Source organism: Castor canadensis, chromosome 1 (assembly GCF_047511655.1).
Source record: "Castor canadensis chromosome 1, mCasCan1.hap1v2, whole genome shotgun sequence".
Classification (NCBI taxonomy): Eukaryota; Metazoa; Chordata; class Mammalia; order Rodentia; family Castoridae; genus Castor; species Castor canadensis.
The window spans coordinates 63,351,783-63,369,334 of NC_133386.1; the positions used below are offsets into that span (position 1 = coordinate 63,351,783).

At 36.2% G+C, this 17,552-nt stretch overlaps 1 long non-coding RNA gene across 3 annotated transcripts in view; it reads left to right on the top strand.

Moving 5' to 3' along the window:
* The window catches only part of LOC141424459 (uncharacterized), a 71,830-nt gene extending 54,766 nt beyond the window's left edge, over positions 1–17,064 (top strand). For all 3 annotated transcript variants that reach the window (XR_012449382.1, XR_012449386.1, XR_012449388.1), the window contains 3 exons: positions 9,242–9,285; positions 14,579–15,183; positions 16,833–17,064. This is a non-coding gene — a long non-coding RNA (uncharacterized lncRNA). The remainder of the gene's footprint in view (positions 1–9,241; positions 9,286–14,578; positions 15,184–16,832) is intronic.
* Positions 17,065–17,552: the final 488 nt, after the last annotated feature.

Here is a 17,552-nt window from a genome sequence, read left to right on the forward strand (position 1 = left end):
GTGGGGAGTGGGGGGCCTAAGTGGCCCAAACAATGTATGCACATATGAATAAACGAATAAAGGAAAAAAAAAGAGAGAATCACTATTATACTGTGCATGTTGTTTCTTTCATAGCTCGTTTTATTTTTTCCATCTAAAGGTACATTATGGCCAGTTCACTATTTTGTTAAATATTCTTTAGAATATGGTTGTCAGAAACTTCAATTATTCTATTCTATGATCCTCCATAATTTATTTAGTAAATCTATTATTAGCCATTCAATAATTTCTAGAGTTTTTTTTCTAGCCATTCAATTATTCTATTCTATGATCCTCCATAATTTATTTAGTAAATCTATTATTAGCCATTCAATAATTTCTAGAGTATTTTGGTATTATACTGTAATTACATCCTTAGATTATTTTTGGTGTATCTTCAATAATCATAGTGATGCTTAAACTATCATTTTAGTTTTATGTTATTAACACTGAATTTAATCAACATTTCATTTTTATATCATATTCTAATTTCATAATCAATCATTAGACTTTGAACAAATTTCTTAATCTCTTTGTCCCTCACATGTAAAATTAAACAATAGTAGTGTCAATTTCATAGGTGAACATTAAATGAGATGATGAATGTAAAGCTAGTAGAATGTATTCTGAGTGCTCAGCATCACTGTTCATGTAGTGCTTACTTTCTCCTTTACCACGTGGCTCGGTAGGTTCTCAACCACTATTAACTTGTTGAATAAATGAGGTAATATTTGAAATTTGAAGTACATTGCTGGTCATAATATCACATAAGTGATATTTCTTATCTTCACCATTCAATTAGATCTCTAAATTTAATACTTATTATTATGATTTCTTGAAAGTAACAAATCTTATTGCACCGATTTTATTGCTGAGAATATTCTTAGACAAAGAGATGGAAAAGCACTTACACGAGGCAAGTTGTGTGGTGGCACTCAGTATATAAACTCTAAGCTGCACAATATCATTTTAGTAGGTACTGGTTTTTAGGAAAAGCTATTAATATATTAACAAGGAAGAGTTAGTTTGATAATTCCCCACTGGCAGATGTGCTACATAAAATTTTCACTTAGCTTTGGGCAAGGTCAGGTTTGGGGCTGAACAGTGCTTGGTTATGGTATGTGCTGGGTTGGAGGTGTTGAAGTTGAGTCTGTCCCCAAGTGCTACTGCTGCCACTGCTTGGACTGTTTGTTCACTCAGTGTAGCTTGAGATGTGCAGCATGAGGCTTTGTGGTTTCCGGGAGGGCTGCTGAGAAATGCTCCCACTTGCAGTCCTCTTCTCCCATCCAGCCATTGAATCACGGCTAAAAGCGTACATATTGTCATGGAGATGACACTCTCTGTGTAGGGCTGAACCTGATGGGTGTATCAATAAGTAGCATTGAGCAATCTGAAAGAAATCTGGCTCATTTTCTTCATTACTTGCTCCCTTTTACTAAGAAATTAAACCTTCTGTTATTATTCAAACTTCCATATTGAAAGGTGGTTTATTAAACTTATTCAAGCAGGCATAAATTAAAAAAATATATCTAGGATGCCATTTCCATTGTGTGAGTTTGTATTTCATCTCCATTGGTCTATATTTAGAAATATTTCTTCAAATTCACATTTTAGGTGTAGTTTTCAAATCATTCAGATATTCAGGAAGAAAATATCGTAGAAGGTATTTCCTTGTTTAATGGATGATTACAAATTGTGATTATTAGTAAGATAGCATAAAATTTAGTTTCAAATTGCTCTTAAAATATGTGTGATCAGAGAACTAAACATATAAATAGCTTTGATTATGGGCCTCATTCTGCATGAGTTTATTATTTTGAAAATTGTTATCTTGAAGGGGAAAAATGTTAAGTTCAATGGACCAGGCCAAAAGTAATGAGACTAGTATTTTTATATGCATGTAAGATCTTAAATGTTTACCCAAGCATTATACCTTCTAAGAAGCTATCTTTAGAAGTTTATTTAATAACATTGGTTTAAAATATGTTTAGAGTTCTTTTATAATATCATTTTCAAGTCACACAAGAAATCAATCTTTTTCTACATTATTTTTAAACAAAATGGTAGTAATCAGCTGATTCAATGTTCTTATTCACAGAATTCAGCACTGAATACATTTTATTTTCAAAAATTAAATGCTTTGTTTAACAATAAAGATTTCTACCACAGAAAAATGCTAATATAAGCCTGGTGTGATGCTAGATGATCCTAACACTTGTGTGTGTGATGGGGGTGGTGGCTGAGGAAGGAGGATTTAGAATTTCAGGCCAGCCTGAGCTGTTAAGTAGCAAGTTCAAGCCAGGCCTACACAGTGAGACTGACTCAAAAAAAAAAACCAAAAAAACAGATAAAAGAAAATTCTCAAATGAATGCACCATGTCCATGACGTCCAAATATTTAGGACAGTGGTGGCAGGGTTGCAATACAAGTATTGCCTTTCAGAGGACAGTGCATAGTTAGATAAAAAAACTTCTGATGAGTTTGCTAAACTCCATCATGTAATGTTGAAGTTATGGATCCTCAGAATTTTTTGTAAATTAATTTTATGCCACGTTCACTGATTTTGGTAGACTGTCATACTGCTCCAAAGTTCTAGGTTTAGACTTGGCTGGGTCAGTCCTACACTTGCTTTTGTTTCCTTATTAGTCCTTATCTGCATTTTGAAATAATCCATGTGTTTTAGGACAGAGCTGATACTTATTTACTTGTCTTATGAGGGAGACTGTAGAGTCAAAGGGCATAGCCCATATAGGCAAGAAGTCTGTCACTATGCACACGCAAGTATGAAGTGTCAGTAAGACAAGTAGACTTGGTAATTTTGGTGTTGTGCTACAATCACATCAATGCCAAGATTAAACACAGTTGCCAGATTCATGGAAGAGATAGACTACAAACCCACCATATCACTTAGAACTCACTCTATATTGCAATTGACAAAGAAATTTAATCTGGATTTAAACCAAAAACCTATATAATTGGCTCATGTAACAAAATGATATAAGAATATTAGCTTGAATAAGAATACTGGTTAATCATGGTTTGAATAAGATTATCAAGACCTGGTTCCTTCCCCCACCTTCCCCTCCCACTTCTCCCTTTCCTCCTTCTCCCTCTCGCCTTTTCTTTGTTCTCCTTTCTCCTTTTCTTTCTTTTTCCTCCTTTTTCTTCTTTCTCCTCCTCCTCCTCCTTTCTTTCTTCTTCTTCCTTTTTAATACTGGGGTTTGAATTCAGAGCTTAAACTCAAGACTGGGCATGTTAGGCAAGTGATCTACCACTTGGTCATCCCCACAGGTCTTTTGCTTTTAGTGATTTTTGAGATAGGTCCTCCCATTTTTGCCCAGACTTGTCTCAGACCATAATCCTTCTACCTTTGCTTGCCAAGTAGCTAGGTTTCTAGGCATGGACCACCATACCCCACCCTCAAAATCTTGTTTCCATCTATTGGCTCTGTTTTCCTCTGGATCTTGGCTTCCATCTCAGACTTCAGGTGGAAGAAAAATGGCAGTAATAGTTTTATTCTACATGCTTCAAGGTTAAAGTTTACCTGGAAAAAAATCACTTATCTGTTCCAAAATTCTCAGCAAAAGTCTCTTTGGTTGGGATTGGGTCCTATGCCTGCCACAATCACCTTGGGAAGAATAGGATGTGCCAATTGGCTTAGGTCAGTCTGGATTAATTCTTAGAAGTGGCAACAGGGTTAATCCTGCTCAAAAACCTGTTGAGAATAGAGTCAGTATTGTTTCCTAAGGTCATTTTGGAGCATAGGTGCTGCCTGGCAGAAACAACAACATCCCCCACAAGTATAGACATCTCTACTTTTCTACTTTATGTCAGATAGTATGCTAGTGCTTACATACGCTGCTTCATGTAGTACACAATATGTTTTCTCTTGGTGATGTTGTCTCATCTGCAAGCTCATCCTGGAATGTGTGTGCGTGCAAGTCAACTTGGGGTGACTTGGATATGGAGTTCCCAATCTTAAGTTAATTCTTGACTTTATTTTTGTTTTGTAATGGAAAAGAATTGCTCTGTAGCTTGATTATATGAATTAATGACCCATTGGACTAAAGAAACAAATAAAGCTAAGTAGCAACGTTTGAGGTAGCAGAACTAGATAGTTGTATACTTCTATATTGTACTCCTTCATATCAATTTCTTGGTACTTCAAGGAATAGGTGATACAATTTTGAGGCTATTCAAATGTAAATGAAAGTAGCCATTTTTGTATTCTACCTACTATCTAGCATAGGACCAGGTGACAAATAAAATGATAATTGTTAACTGATGTTTCAAAATTTAGATGTAAAGTTTTCTGCTTCATAAGTCATATACACAAATTCTGACTTCAGGCTTCAATTTGACAGCCTAAATAGAGCTTGTGGAAAATAAAAGAATGCTCTTCTGGAGAGATACAGTCCTTCAAGGCTGAGTCAGGCATAAGAGAGGAGAGATAACCAGTTACTGAGCAAAGCCTGTCTTCCTTGTCATCCTGACTGGAAAACCTGCACTTCTTCCTACTCCTTCCTGTTGCTTTCCATAGGAAGTCAGAAGGATGTAGAAGAGACAGTATTAGTGTATTCCTAGCTGTAAAGAATTAAACCACAGGATAATTAAATAGTGGCTAAGGGAGAGTTACATTGGTTAATTTTAAGTCTATTCTATCAGAACCCACTGGAAAATGTTACAATTATATAAGAGCTCACATTTACACTAGATAAGCTCCATGTTACAAAAGTTAGTGCCCTTTACACATTTCTATAGTTTTTTAAGTTCATAGTTTTGAAATTACTCTAAGATGGCCATATCGTGGTTGTGGGGTGGCTTCTGTGAAATCAAGCCCTCTCCACTCGTGGACACTTATTCAACCTAAGAGGTAATCTCTGAGAGAGGTGAAGTTTTCTTTCAGAGCTATAAAGCAGTCAAAATTCACAGAAAGGAAGCTTTAAATTTCCACATTGGGAAGGGAGTTGTTAAAGCTGGCTTTTAGAGGGATGAAACTGCAATGTGGTATTCTGAATGCCGTCTCTGTTATCCCCTCCCTCCCTCCACTCTCCCTGTCTGAGCACTTGCATTTCGGAACTGGTAGAACGTTGTCTGCATTAACATTGCCTCCTTTCTCCATTGATTTCTGTTGTGAATAGGCTTCCTTGAATTCATGGTCATCTGCATCTTTAGGGTTCCCCTAAGGGATATTGGATTTCCTGCTTCAAGGACTAATCAGAACCATTAATCAGCCATGAAAATAAGCATTGGCCTATGTAGGCCAAAGGCCTGAAGGAAATTAAGGCTAGCTTCTTGAAAATTAAGCAGTAGGTATAGAAGAAATATATTTATTTATGAATACTGTGTAGTTCTATAAAGGACTTGAAATGGCAAAAGAAAAAAATTTTTAATGTGTGTGGACATTAGTGGTTCAGAGCTTTGGTTCAGAACAAGGTAGAGGCTGCCAGGAGGTGCTCAACATGCTGTACCAGGCCCAGGGCCACGGGGCACAGTGGACAGTCCCTGGGCTTTGGCCACAGGGGAATGCATAGGTACCTGCATTTTTCATGCCATTGACTTGCTGACCTCCATTTCCACATCTATAATTAAATAATATACTATTATTCTAATCTCTACAATCATTTTTCTCAGTTGGTTGTTGTGGAGACTAAATAATGTGGTATATATTGCAAAATAGGATCTCAAAAACTGCTATTTCTTGATTTAGTTTGGTTTTTCCTGAAGCATGTCCTAAGCCAAACATTTAAGAAGATTATGTGGGAAACATAGACAAAATGGTAGGAAAACTAGGAGAAGAAGAACAGGGAGGAGAGGCAGCTAATTAAAAGGAGAGGTAGTCATTAAAACATCTGCTGTAGTTTCAGTATGTCCTCCAGTGCTCATGGGTTGAAAACTTGATCCCCAATGAAATAATGTTGAGAGGTAGTACTTTAATAAATGATTAGGTCATGAGGACACTTTCTTTAAGAATGTTTTAATGTCATTATCAGAGAAATGGGCTAGTTATTATGACAGTGGATTTACTATAAAAGTAAATTCTGCTCTCTCCACACTATTTTGTTATGTGATGCTTTCTGCTATGAGCCATGTAGCAAGAAGACCGTCACCAAATACAGTCCCACTGAATTTGGACTTCTCAGCATCCAGAACCATGATCCAAGTAAATTTCTGTTCATTATAAATTATCCAGTCTGTGCAGTATTCTGTTTTAGCAGCTCGAAAAAGACTAAGGCACTAGCTGGCACTGTAGACAATTGTAGATTAATCATATAGGAAACTGTAGGGAATGAGATAAGGTTCTTATCTGAGAGTTTTTATACCTAAAGGCTGAGGGAGCTGAGGTATTTATACAAGTCCTGGAAGTTATTGCTTTGTGTACTTCTAGCAGCTATCGATCTACCAGTATTTTTACATACTTCTACAATATTTGTTGTGGACATCATGGCTTTCTGCATACCAGTAAAAGGAGTCCTCAGGTCTGGAGTGCAGACCTGACAGTTGCTACATGCCTGGAGCACTCTCAGTGTTTCAAGTAAAATGAGAAGGTGGGTTACTGATACCATCTGCAGGTAAAGGAGACTGGGTTTATCCTAAAGAAAGGAGTGAATGTGACATCTCCCAACCCACTTTATTAGGAAGATCCCTGAATCTGTATCCCAACAAAACTGAGGATATAACAAAGAATGAGAAATCATGCAAGGCAGAAAAGAGTAGAACCAACCCAAGGAAGCCATGAAGGGGAGTCAGAATTAGAATAAAACAGCATATTTGGAGAGCAATCAGTCTATGTTAGAGAAAAACGGGCAACAATCCTGGGATGGAGGTTTCTGGATAAATAGAAATGAACAGAGTACTCAATTAGATGGAGAATTAGCAAAGTGAAGAAAATGACAGATACTGATATTAGTTGCTAGAAAGAAAAACAATGAGAAATTCCAGGAAAGAAATAGCTATATATAAAAGCAAATGTAATTGTATTTTACTACTTGTGCTTTCCAATGAACAATATTTACATACTCAAATTTCCTAATTTTGAAATTGACATCCAGAAATGCAAAAGACATAATTATGATATCAGAATGCAATGCAAATATCACCAGCAAAGATAGAATTTGGAGGGTAAAGGAAAGCTAAAGGAAGGGAAGGAGTTTTAATATTGTCTTCTAAAGTGGAGAGACAAAATCTGTCTCTAGATGCTGGAACAAAAGTATGAATTGGTAAATGTATTTATTGTATTGTTTTTCTTATACAAACATTTGTTGAACACATTTTTGTTTTGGTGGGACTGGGGTTTGAACACAGGGCTTCATGCTTGCAAAGCAGGTGCTCTACTGCTTAAGGCACACCTTCAAGACTGTATTTATTGTATTGTTGAGGGTAACAATAACTTCTTGATTGAATTTTTGTTAAGTATTTGACTTTGAAAACATTTTATGACTAGGTTAATGATTATTTTATTTAATACAAAAATATGCAATAGATTCCCAGAATTTTAGCCATTAAGAGTCTTAGAGATGATCTAGTCCAGCTTCCTCATTTTAGTTATAGCAACCAAGATCCAGAGAGTTCGACTAACTTTTCCAAATTTGCATAACCAATCAGTTAATAGTAAAGAGAAGCCAGGATTTCAGTTAGTTGGTTTGAAATTCTTCTGTCCTTTCTTTACCATTCTATAGGTTTAGAATCTTGGATGAAGAGTTGTTAGGATGTTTAGCAATAAGAAATGGCCAAAGCCACAGTGGGAGGCATACTAGTACCCATCGATACCTTATTCTTTTCTGGAAATAAGGAAAAAGACACTTCCCAGCTCTTTATACTTATATTCCAGGTGACTCATTTTTCCATTGAGGAGAAGTATTTAATTGCTAGTGAGATGCTCCCTCTCTTTTCTCCACTTACCTTGCCAATGACCAAAAAGGAGTTATTTTGACTTAGGGTTATCCATTGTTGTTGTAAGTGACTATAGAGCAAATCCTGCTGTTGAAATGCAATGATGTGTATTATAAATTAGACACAAAAATAAATCTTACAATGATAAGTCACTGAGATTTGGGGATGTCTGTCTTACTACAGACATCAAGACTGTTTTCATTGGAATTAACATAATATCCATAAAATTGAAATCTAAAATGAAATAATTTGGTATTATAATGGTTTAGGCATGTATGAACAAGGCAAAAATTACACCTATCTTACTTTAACATATTCACATGGAACATTCTACTTTAAATAGAAAACATACATATATTTCCAATAGTTTCAAATTAGATTACTATATAATCTCTAGAATGGATTTTTTGTCCTAATTCTTTATTTAAAATCTAACTTTACATTTTAGCATTTTTTCATCTAAAAGAATTTTTCCTGAATACATGCACCACCATAACCACTTTATTATCCAGTAATACATTTATAACTTCCAGTTTTTATCGTGATAACTTGATATCTAAAACAACTTAAAGAGAAATAAAAATGATTTAAAACTTATGAACATTAATAAGATGAAACATAATTTATTTGTCAAATAGGACTTTAAAAATATATAGAAAACCAGTTATCAGTGAAACATTTATATTTTTTCAAGTTTAATCTGCATGTACCCTATCTTTTGTACCTGTTATTAGAATTGAGAAGTTTTATAATTTTCCCTTTTCTTCCAGGGTGTTTGCATAAAGCTTGACTTTCCTAAGTTTTTTTGGAGGGTAAATATATTAATTTTTAAATTTTTAAATAAAAGCTATATATTAATATATGCAATGTATGTTTTGATATAATAAAAATAGTAAACAAAATACTATGGTCAAGCTAATTAATATATCTCTCCTTCCAGTTACCAATTTTGTTGAGGTGAGAACACTTACGGGCTACTTTATTAGTAAATTTCAAATGCACACTTCAGTATTAGGAACTATAATCTCCGTTTTATATGCTAGATCTCTTTTTTCCTTTTCGGCAGGGCTGGGATTGAACTCAGTGCCTTGTGTTTGCGAGGCGACACTGCCACCTGAGCCACTCCACCAGCCTATGTGCTGGAGTACTATCGCACATAACTGAAACTTTGTGCTCTTTGATCCACGTCTCCTTCTCCCCCATCTCATTCCTACATCTCAAGGTGTTGCTCAAAATGCTGTTTCTTATTCCAGACCTCCAACCGCAGGCATTTTGACACAATTGTCAAAATGAAGATAGAACTCATTGTATCATTTTTTTTCTTGAGCAGACCTTGGACATCACATGGAAATAACCATGACTAGAAGACTTAAGGTAAGTAGAAAAGCCAGATTTTTAAAAATTATTATTTTACTTTGTTGGGAAGCTTAGTGTTATGCATATTTAAATTCTTTTCATTTGCTTTTTAATGCATAACCAATATGCTTGTACGTATCTGATCAAGTGAATAAAAGTAAATTCAAGAGGTCTTTTCATGAATAATTTACTAAGTCTCTGATATTAATGTTTTTCATGAGGAAAATGGAATCTGGCTTAGATTATGTTTGTGAGGAGTGTGTGTGTGTGTATGCAGGTGTGCTTCTCTTCCTCTGTCTACTACAGCACTTTTCTATATACCACCTCTTCTACATTATATTCTCCTGGAAAGGCAACATCACACTTATTTTCTTTACTGTCTCAGCTCTGAGCATAACTTGGGCGATTACAGGGGTCAAAATATTATTCTGAATGAACAAATATATTTCTTTAACCTATGTATCATCTTTTATACCTTTCATCATTAACCCAATATGTACTATTTTATTTGCTACAATAAACAAAATCTCATTTTTCTTTTCCCAGGAACCTTCCTTTCTTCCTTCCTTCTTCCCTCCCTCATTCTCCCTCCCTCCCAGCCTTCCCTTCCTTCCTCCCTCCCTTCCAGCCTTCACTCCCAGCCCTCCCTTCAGCCCTCCCTCCCTTCCTTCCTTCCTTTTCTCCTTCCTTCCTTCCTCCCTCCTTCCCTCCCAGACCTTTCTTCCTTCCTTCCTCCTTCCCTTTCCCCTCCCCTCCCCTCCTCTTACCTTCCCTTCTTTTTTCCTTTTGTTGTTTCTTTTGTAGTTCTGGGATTTGAACCTAGGGCTTTGTGCATGCTAGGAAAATCCACTACTATTTGAGCTACACCCTCAGCCAAAAACAAAACTTGTGATCACCCTGCCTCTACCTCCCAGGAGCTGGGATTACAGGTATGCACCAACCACACCTGGCTAACAGTTTACTTTCTAATATTCTTTCCTATTTTACGTCTCCTTGTTCCAGACCAGACTTCTCATCCCCATGGCCGATCACAAGCATTTGCATTCTTCCCACGTTTTTTCTCTCCTGTTTTTGGTTTTCATATTTCTTTCTGCCCATTTCTTTTGTCTCTCTCAGACTAGATTAGTACTCGCCTTTTCTACTTGTAGTTGTAGTATGGCCTTGATCTTTAGGGCCATCTTATTTGACATTGTTTCTGCATTTTTCTCTATTTGAAATTTATGACCCCACTCTGTGAAGTACTCTATCCTACTTTCTGACTCTGAATATCCTTAGTCCAGATGTGAATTTCTGCATCTTTTTCCCTTTTCCCATTTTTTCTGCCATTGTCCTTAGTTCCATCTTCAGCTTTGTTCTTCACCTTGTCACCACAATCAGTCTTGGAACTTTTTGAACTCATGTTTTTTTCTCTCTCCATGATGCCACAATGTCCTTTGCCACTTGGCATCAGCTATTTAGCTGTGTACCCCACCTGGGTCTCCAGATACCAAGGCGTGTTCCACCTGTGCTAAGATTACTTAATGTGGTAGGCCCAATCTAAGCCTAGAAATCCAGGAATATAAGAAATCTAGAACAGGTGAGCCCTGTTTTACCTGGCACTATAGGATACTCTGTAGGGCTGTCTAAGTCTCTTTCTACTTGGACACAAGCCACAGTCAGTTCTTCCCCATGGTCTTTCTATCTGCTCATGGCTTTACCCTGAAAGGGCCTCTGCTCCTCTCAGATATCCTAAACCCAACTGTGGATTCTATCATTGCCACTCATCTCTCTCAGTTTCCCTCTCCTAGTATCTTTATCTAGCTTAAGGTGGTATAGCCTTGTTAGACTTTTTCTCTCAATTTTTATGTAGGACTCTAGTCTCATCAGAATTGAGGCTTTTGAAAACATAAAGCCCTTTTTCATTGCCTTTTAAGGTAGCATTTCTTTTCTGATACGAATGCAAGAAGGGTGTTGGAAAGGAAAACATAAGAGAAAATTCCAGAAGAGAGAAAACAATTAATATTGTAAACATTTTGCTCACTGCCCCCAGCCTTTCTCTCTCTGGTCACAGCTGTCTTTCCTACCATCCTTGCCCCTTACCTCCCACATCTGTCAACACACCCTTACTGCTTGTTCTTGGACTCCAGAGCAACCACAGCTACTCATCCTTCCTACTACACTGAAATCCTCAGTCTCCAAAGGCATCACTGGACTACTGAGCCTCCTAGTCTTTATCAAGTGAGCTTCCTTAATGCTAGGGGAAGAAGATAAGATTTGGAATTAGAAGACCTATTTCAACGCTGTCTCTAGCTCTCAGTAGCTCCATGATCCTGTGATAGGTTTGTCCCATATTTTCTCTTAGTGTCTAATTTCTTTACCAGCAAAATAGCAATAATAATCTGTTTCATAGCATTATTATAGAAATCAAACATTAGCATGTATACAAAAGTGCTTTATAAATGGCAAATATCTATAAATATAAATTATATTTCTCTTTTTAGCTTTTCAACTTTTTGCAACACACAGATACCTCTCCCCATTCTGAATCTTGGGGTATAAAAAGTATACGCAACAAAAAATAAGGCAGCTAATGAAAGTGCCTGTTCTTTTCCTTAAACAGTTGTGAGAATTGGAGATTTGACTTACCTTAGGTTCTGTTTTTCACTCTCAATCCTGAGCTAGCAGAGATTTAGTTAAGTGGGATACAGAATTACAGTGACTGGGTCTGTCCCAGCTTCAGGTCACTAATTTTGTGTCTTCCTCATTTCCCAGCATACCTCCTGTGCTGTTTAACCAGATATTCATGTGCTTCTAATCCTTGGTTTCCTTTCAAATCACAATTGGTAATAGAGTGCCTGGCACAAAGTTTATGCACAAGTCTTGCTGGGGAATAAACGTGTGATGTCATACATATTCATGATTATCTTCCTCCTTTCCTGAACTATCCTGTTTTCTTTCTTCTAAATACTAAATGTAGATATCCTCAAGGGCTTTTGTTTGCTCTTTGATCTTACTCCTGCTCTTGCTTCTAGAGCAGACAACTCCTGTATTTACATCTCCCAGGATGTCTTTTTCATGAGCTCCTAGTCTATATTCCACCCCTTTATGAGCATCTTGGACTGTTCAACGCCTCACATTCAGTATACCACAAACTGTAGTCGTGATATTTTCCAGCTCAACTTCCCACACTTCAGATCAGTCACCATGGCACCCATATCCTAGACCTGTTGGGTTGATGGAAAGGAAACTGTGACTCTAAACCCTTGAGCACAGTGCCTAACACATTGTGGATGCTCATAAGTTCATGGTATTACTGTCATTATGTAAATGAGGTGAGGGGCTCATAACCACCCATATTTGTGAAGTAAATTTCTGCTTTATAATTTATCTGAATGATGATTCTTTAAGAAATATTTGTTAATAGTAGCAGCTGTTTTTACTTAAAGTTTAAAGCTGCAATTCCAAAGAAGAGAAGAGAAAGGAGTGTTTAAGAAGAAGCACAAACCACAAGTATATTCTATTTTTCTAAAGTTCAATTCAAAAATTTCAGGTCTCTGCATTAAACATGGCAGATCCTGTTGACTAAAAAAAAGAGTCATCAAGGCATTCATGAAGATATGAACATGATCTTAGGTCACACCTGTGATCCATTAATGAGTAAAACTAGTTGATTACCTGTGATTAGATAGATGTAAGATGTAAATGGAGAAACACTAAAAAAAATACACTGGAAAGAGTTTTGGAAATAAAAAAGACTTCAAAGTTTTCAAATAGCTGTTGATTTGCAAAAGACTGGCACCTATTTGGTTGGCTGTTCTAAACAGCAACATGTAGTTATTGTTGTATTTTAAATTGGACTTTTAGCAGCCAAGTGGTATTGAGTTCAGTCAGCATAATCATTGTAATTATTCACTTAGTTTAGCCTTGGCAGCTCAATACATTTTGATGAAAAAAATCTAAAACTATCCCTTCATTCTTAGACAGCAGGTTAAATCCAGCATAGAATAAAATTATAAACTTTAATCTGAATTTTAAAGCAAAAATTAGGAAGGAGGAAGTGAGACCACTCTGCATTTTTCATATGAAATTTGAATCTTGATCTTAAGTTTGCAGAGTGCAGAGAGCATTCTCCAGTGTTACCATCAAGGTCCTTCTTCTCAGTCAATTTTATTTATGTAGAATCTTTCATCAAAAGATCACAAAGAGCTGTCTAACCAGCTATAAAGAAACATAAATCAAAAAAGAAAATGAAATGCTCAAACAATAAAATTATACATTAGAGGCCCATTTAAAGCAGAGCATTTTAAGATGAGAGAAAAGTCTTGGCTGGAGTATACAGAACGTACGTTATAATGGGAAGCTATTTCATAATTTGGTGAAAAATGAAAAAGGCCCACTCCTAATAGTGGAGAGCCTATTATTAGGAACGATCCCTTGCATACGAGTGCTTTAATGAAGGGGGCGAAGAGCATGATAATGTGAAGTGGAATTGACAAAGTACGGAGACACTCTTCTTGCTGCTCTGAGGAGGGAAAAGAAAGAATATCTATTTCAAAAAAATGGGCACCATGCCCACAGCATTGCACTCTTTGGCATGCCTATTGCCTGTCACTCTTAAGCCTTTTCAGGGTCTGTGCTCAAGTCCCACAGCACATATATAATGTGCACATCATATTTATGATATATATCTCCCACACAGCAGTCTCAAGGAAGCCAAGGGGAATCTTTCAATCTCTGCTGTCATCTTTACTTGCTTCTTCAGCACAGATTAATTCAGTGTCCCCCAAGTCTCAAGAGTTCCAATTCATAATCTGAAATACGTTCATTTTAATATTCCCAAGCCCAGGGAAAAATATAAGAATCTTGTAACAGCATTGCTTTAACAAAAACCAGCAGAAGTCCTTTTAAGTTTACTTCCATAGAGAAACTAAAGATTTTTGAGACATCAGTCTTTTGTTTTATTTGCATTAAAACAAATATCAAGAACAAGTTCTTTGGCATATAGGATTTGGATTAAAGCAAACATTCTGAATTTTAGAATTTGAAATATCTCTAAGTTTTCAGTCCTTTTTTGTTCAAGTATTCAAGTCTGACTCTCTAGGTAATTTATCTTGTGGTTTGAGGATTATGTCTGCCAACTCGTGGTAAGGATACTCATACCAAGTGCAGTATTTATACCTTTATTATGGTTAAAGTTCATATTCAAAGACATGTACACTGTTTGCATGCAATATATGTTAACATTAAATGATAATAGTAGTAGATGTATAAGTTTGTTTTTGTCTTTTTATATGACCTAAGAACATGTGGTTTATTGTTTATATTCTCCCAGCAATTAAGAGTTGTCAAGCAATGGACTTAGCTGCATGCTAAGGATGAAGGAAGAAGAAGAAAGGGAAAACAACATGGGAACAGAATCATCTCTACCACCTGAGATGATCTTTTTGAACTGGTGGTATTTGGACTAAGAACCAAAAGAAGAAAAGAAACTAGCCACACATACCGGGAAAGAAAAGTGCTCTCAGCAGAGGGAGCTGAATGTGCAACAGAAAGGAAAAATTCAAATGTTTGAGGCATGAAAGAAGCCTTATGAACCTGAATGCCTTCAACATGGTGAAGAATTTGATAAGAATGAGGGTTCCCAGGTCACATTTCATTCAGTTTCTTGGTTTCAAACAATGGAAGGAGCTCCTATGGTCTGAACCATATGTCCTCAATATCCATGTGTTAAGAACAGTTTTTGGAAGCTGTGCATTTTGGGAGCTGTTTAGGTCATAAAGGCTCGGCTCTCATGAACAGATTAATGCTGAGAGAGAAACTCTGGTGGGTGGGAGTTCACTTTCTCTTTCACGTCTACATTTTACCATGTGTCAACACAGCCAGAAAACTTTACTAGATACCAGCACTTTGATCATCCATTTTCCAGCTCTCAGAAATGTAAGAAATAAATTCTGTTCTTTATAAGTTACTCAGTCTGTGGTATTTTGTTATAGCAGCAAAAAAATGGACTAAGACAGCCATCATGGCTATTCTAAGTAAGAAGCAATTTATTTTAAGGTCATAGATAACATCCACAATTGATGGGAAACATGGAGAAATATCTTTGGAAAATGAGCAAGAACCAAATAATGATAAAAAGAGCAAATATCTTCAGTAATTGTTAGTGTTTGTGTCTATTAGACAGTTAATGCTGCTAATTTGTGTCAGCCAGGAAGAATTTCTTAACTACCTGTATAGATTTATGGTCTTTTCTCAGGAATTGAAATCTCACTTGAGGGGTTCAACTGGTCAAAGTTAGGTCATGATTGATTGTGCTACTGCTGTGTGTTAGGGAAGGACTGCTCCAGTCCTTGGATTCAGGAGGATATATATTAAATGGTGATCTCCCTCCATATAGGAAGGGAATTTGGATGTCAGGCAGCCAAGTGGCCACCAACTCCTAGAAGGGAATGTAGGTTTCATGTTGATGCCATGGGTCAGTAGCAGTTCTGAATAGAGGTGGTGTAGTTCTATGCTTCACATAAAGATCATCTCAGCTGACGTTATTCAACATGCTATAAAGAAGAGTATGTCAACCCCAGATAGGTCAAATGGAATATCTGTAATAGGATAATGCCTTTTTCATACAGTAGCTAGAACTTAAAACCTGATCAGCTGAGGTATAAATGCTCTGGATATTTTCCTCTCTTAGACTTTAACAGCCTCTAGCTTCCCACCTTTCAAAGACAGAACTGAGGACATTTTAGTTATGACCTCCAGTTGGACTCTGGAGAACTAAAGTAGGAGATCAAAGAACAAAACAGGTCTATAGAAAGCACTGAAGCCCATACCAAAAACTTGGTAAGATTTCAGTAAAACTCAGAAGTGAAACTGGACAGATTTTTTTTTTTTTTAAAACAAGAGCACAAAGCTACCAACAAAGCATTTGGCCCTCTGAATGCTGGTATGTTAAAAATTGCTACTCTTTTCATTGTGCTGTCTTTGAAAGTAATTTTGGGAAAGTAGAAATAATTTAAAATAGCATTTTTTTCTAGAGTCATAGATTTTCAAATCACTGCAGACGTGATGCAAATTCTTAGTGGATCTCTTAAAGGAAAATTCCAGTTGAGAAAGGACTGAAACTCACCCCACATTAGTTTCCCGAAGTGCACAATAAGGATATCATTTAGAAGGGAAAAACTCTCCAATTTTCTCTGGTAGTCAGCATCATAGTAGTAAAATTCAGGTAGCCAATGTATTTTAAAAGCACTAGGTTTGTAACCTTGACATGATTTAATGAATTTGCTAAATGATTAATAATTCATAAAACAGTCTTTTTGTAACAAAAAATTAAAATTTCCCTGAATGTATGCTCCAGATAAAAATGAATGGGAAGCATTTAATAAGAGCAGCTTTTGCCAGAAAGGCAAATCAAGTCACAGTGTGATGTGTAGCTCATTTCTGCACACACACACACACACACACACACACACACACACACACACACATACACACACACACACATGCGCGCACACACACACGCATACCTCTGATTCATATAGCAAATTAGTGGTGCTTATTTGATCAATTTGTCAATTGTCTTTCAGATTACTCTTTTTAAAGCTAATTAGATTTCTATGTAGAAAGAGAAAGAAAGAAAGAGGGAAGACCTAATGTTTGCTGAATATCTCCTCATCTTCAATGCCAGGCTGGAACTGTGCTTATTTGATGCTTTGCATGTGTTTTCTTCTTTAATCCTCATGATAACCTTCCAGGTAACAATTGTTATTTGATAGATGTTAATTATAGATGATAATTGTTATTTGATAGATATCAAATTGTTATTTGATAGATTAAGGGCTCAGAAAAGGTAAGGATTTTTACAAGGTCATAGAGCTAATATGTAGGCAGACCTGAGATGAAAACCATCTTTGAATGACTCTCAGTTTATACTTTCTAGTATACTAGGAAGCCTCCCAGAAAACATGTGTATTACATTTTAAAGTTAAGCTGCTATAATTTAATGCTAGAGTGTATTCTGGTATTCACTCAAAACATATGAAAATTCTAACACTAGGTAGCTATAAAATGGAAATATAAACATTTTCACTGAAATAATAAAAACCTTGAAATGGTGGTAAAACTCCATTGCAAATAACGATGAAATTTATTTTTGTCATTAGTTATTATCTGATCATAATATTGTGTTCATGTAAACAGTGAATTCTAAAATTATTAGAATGGTTTCGTGCACACAAGTGTGTAAAAAGTGACTTAAAAGTGAGTTTCTAAACAAAAACAAGAATGTAGAACACCACATGAAATAG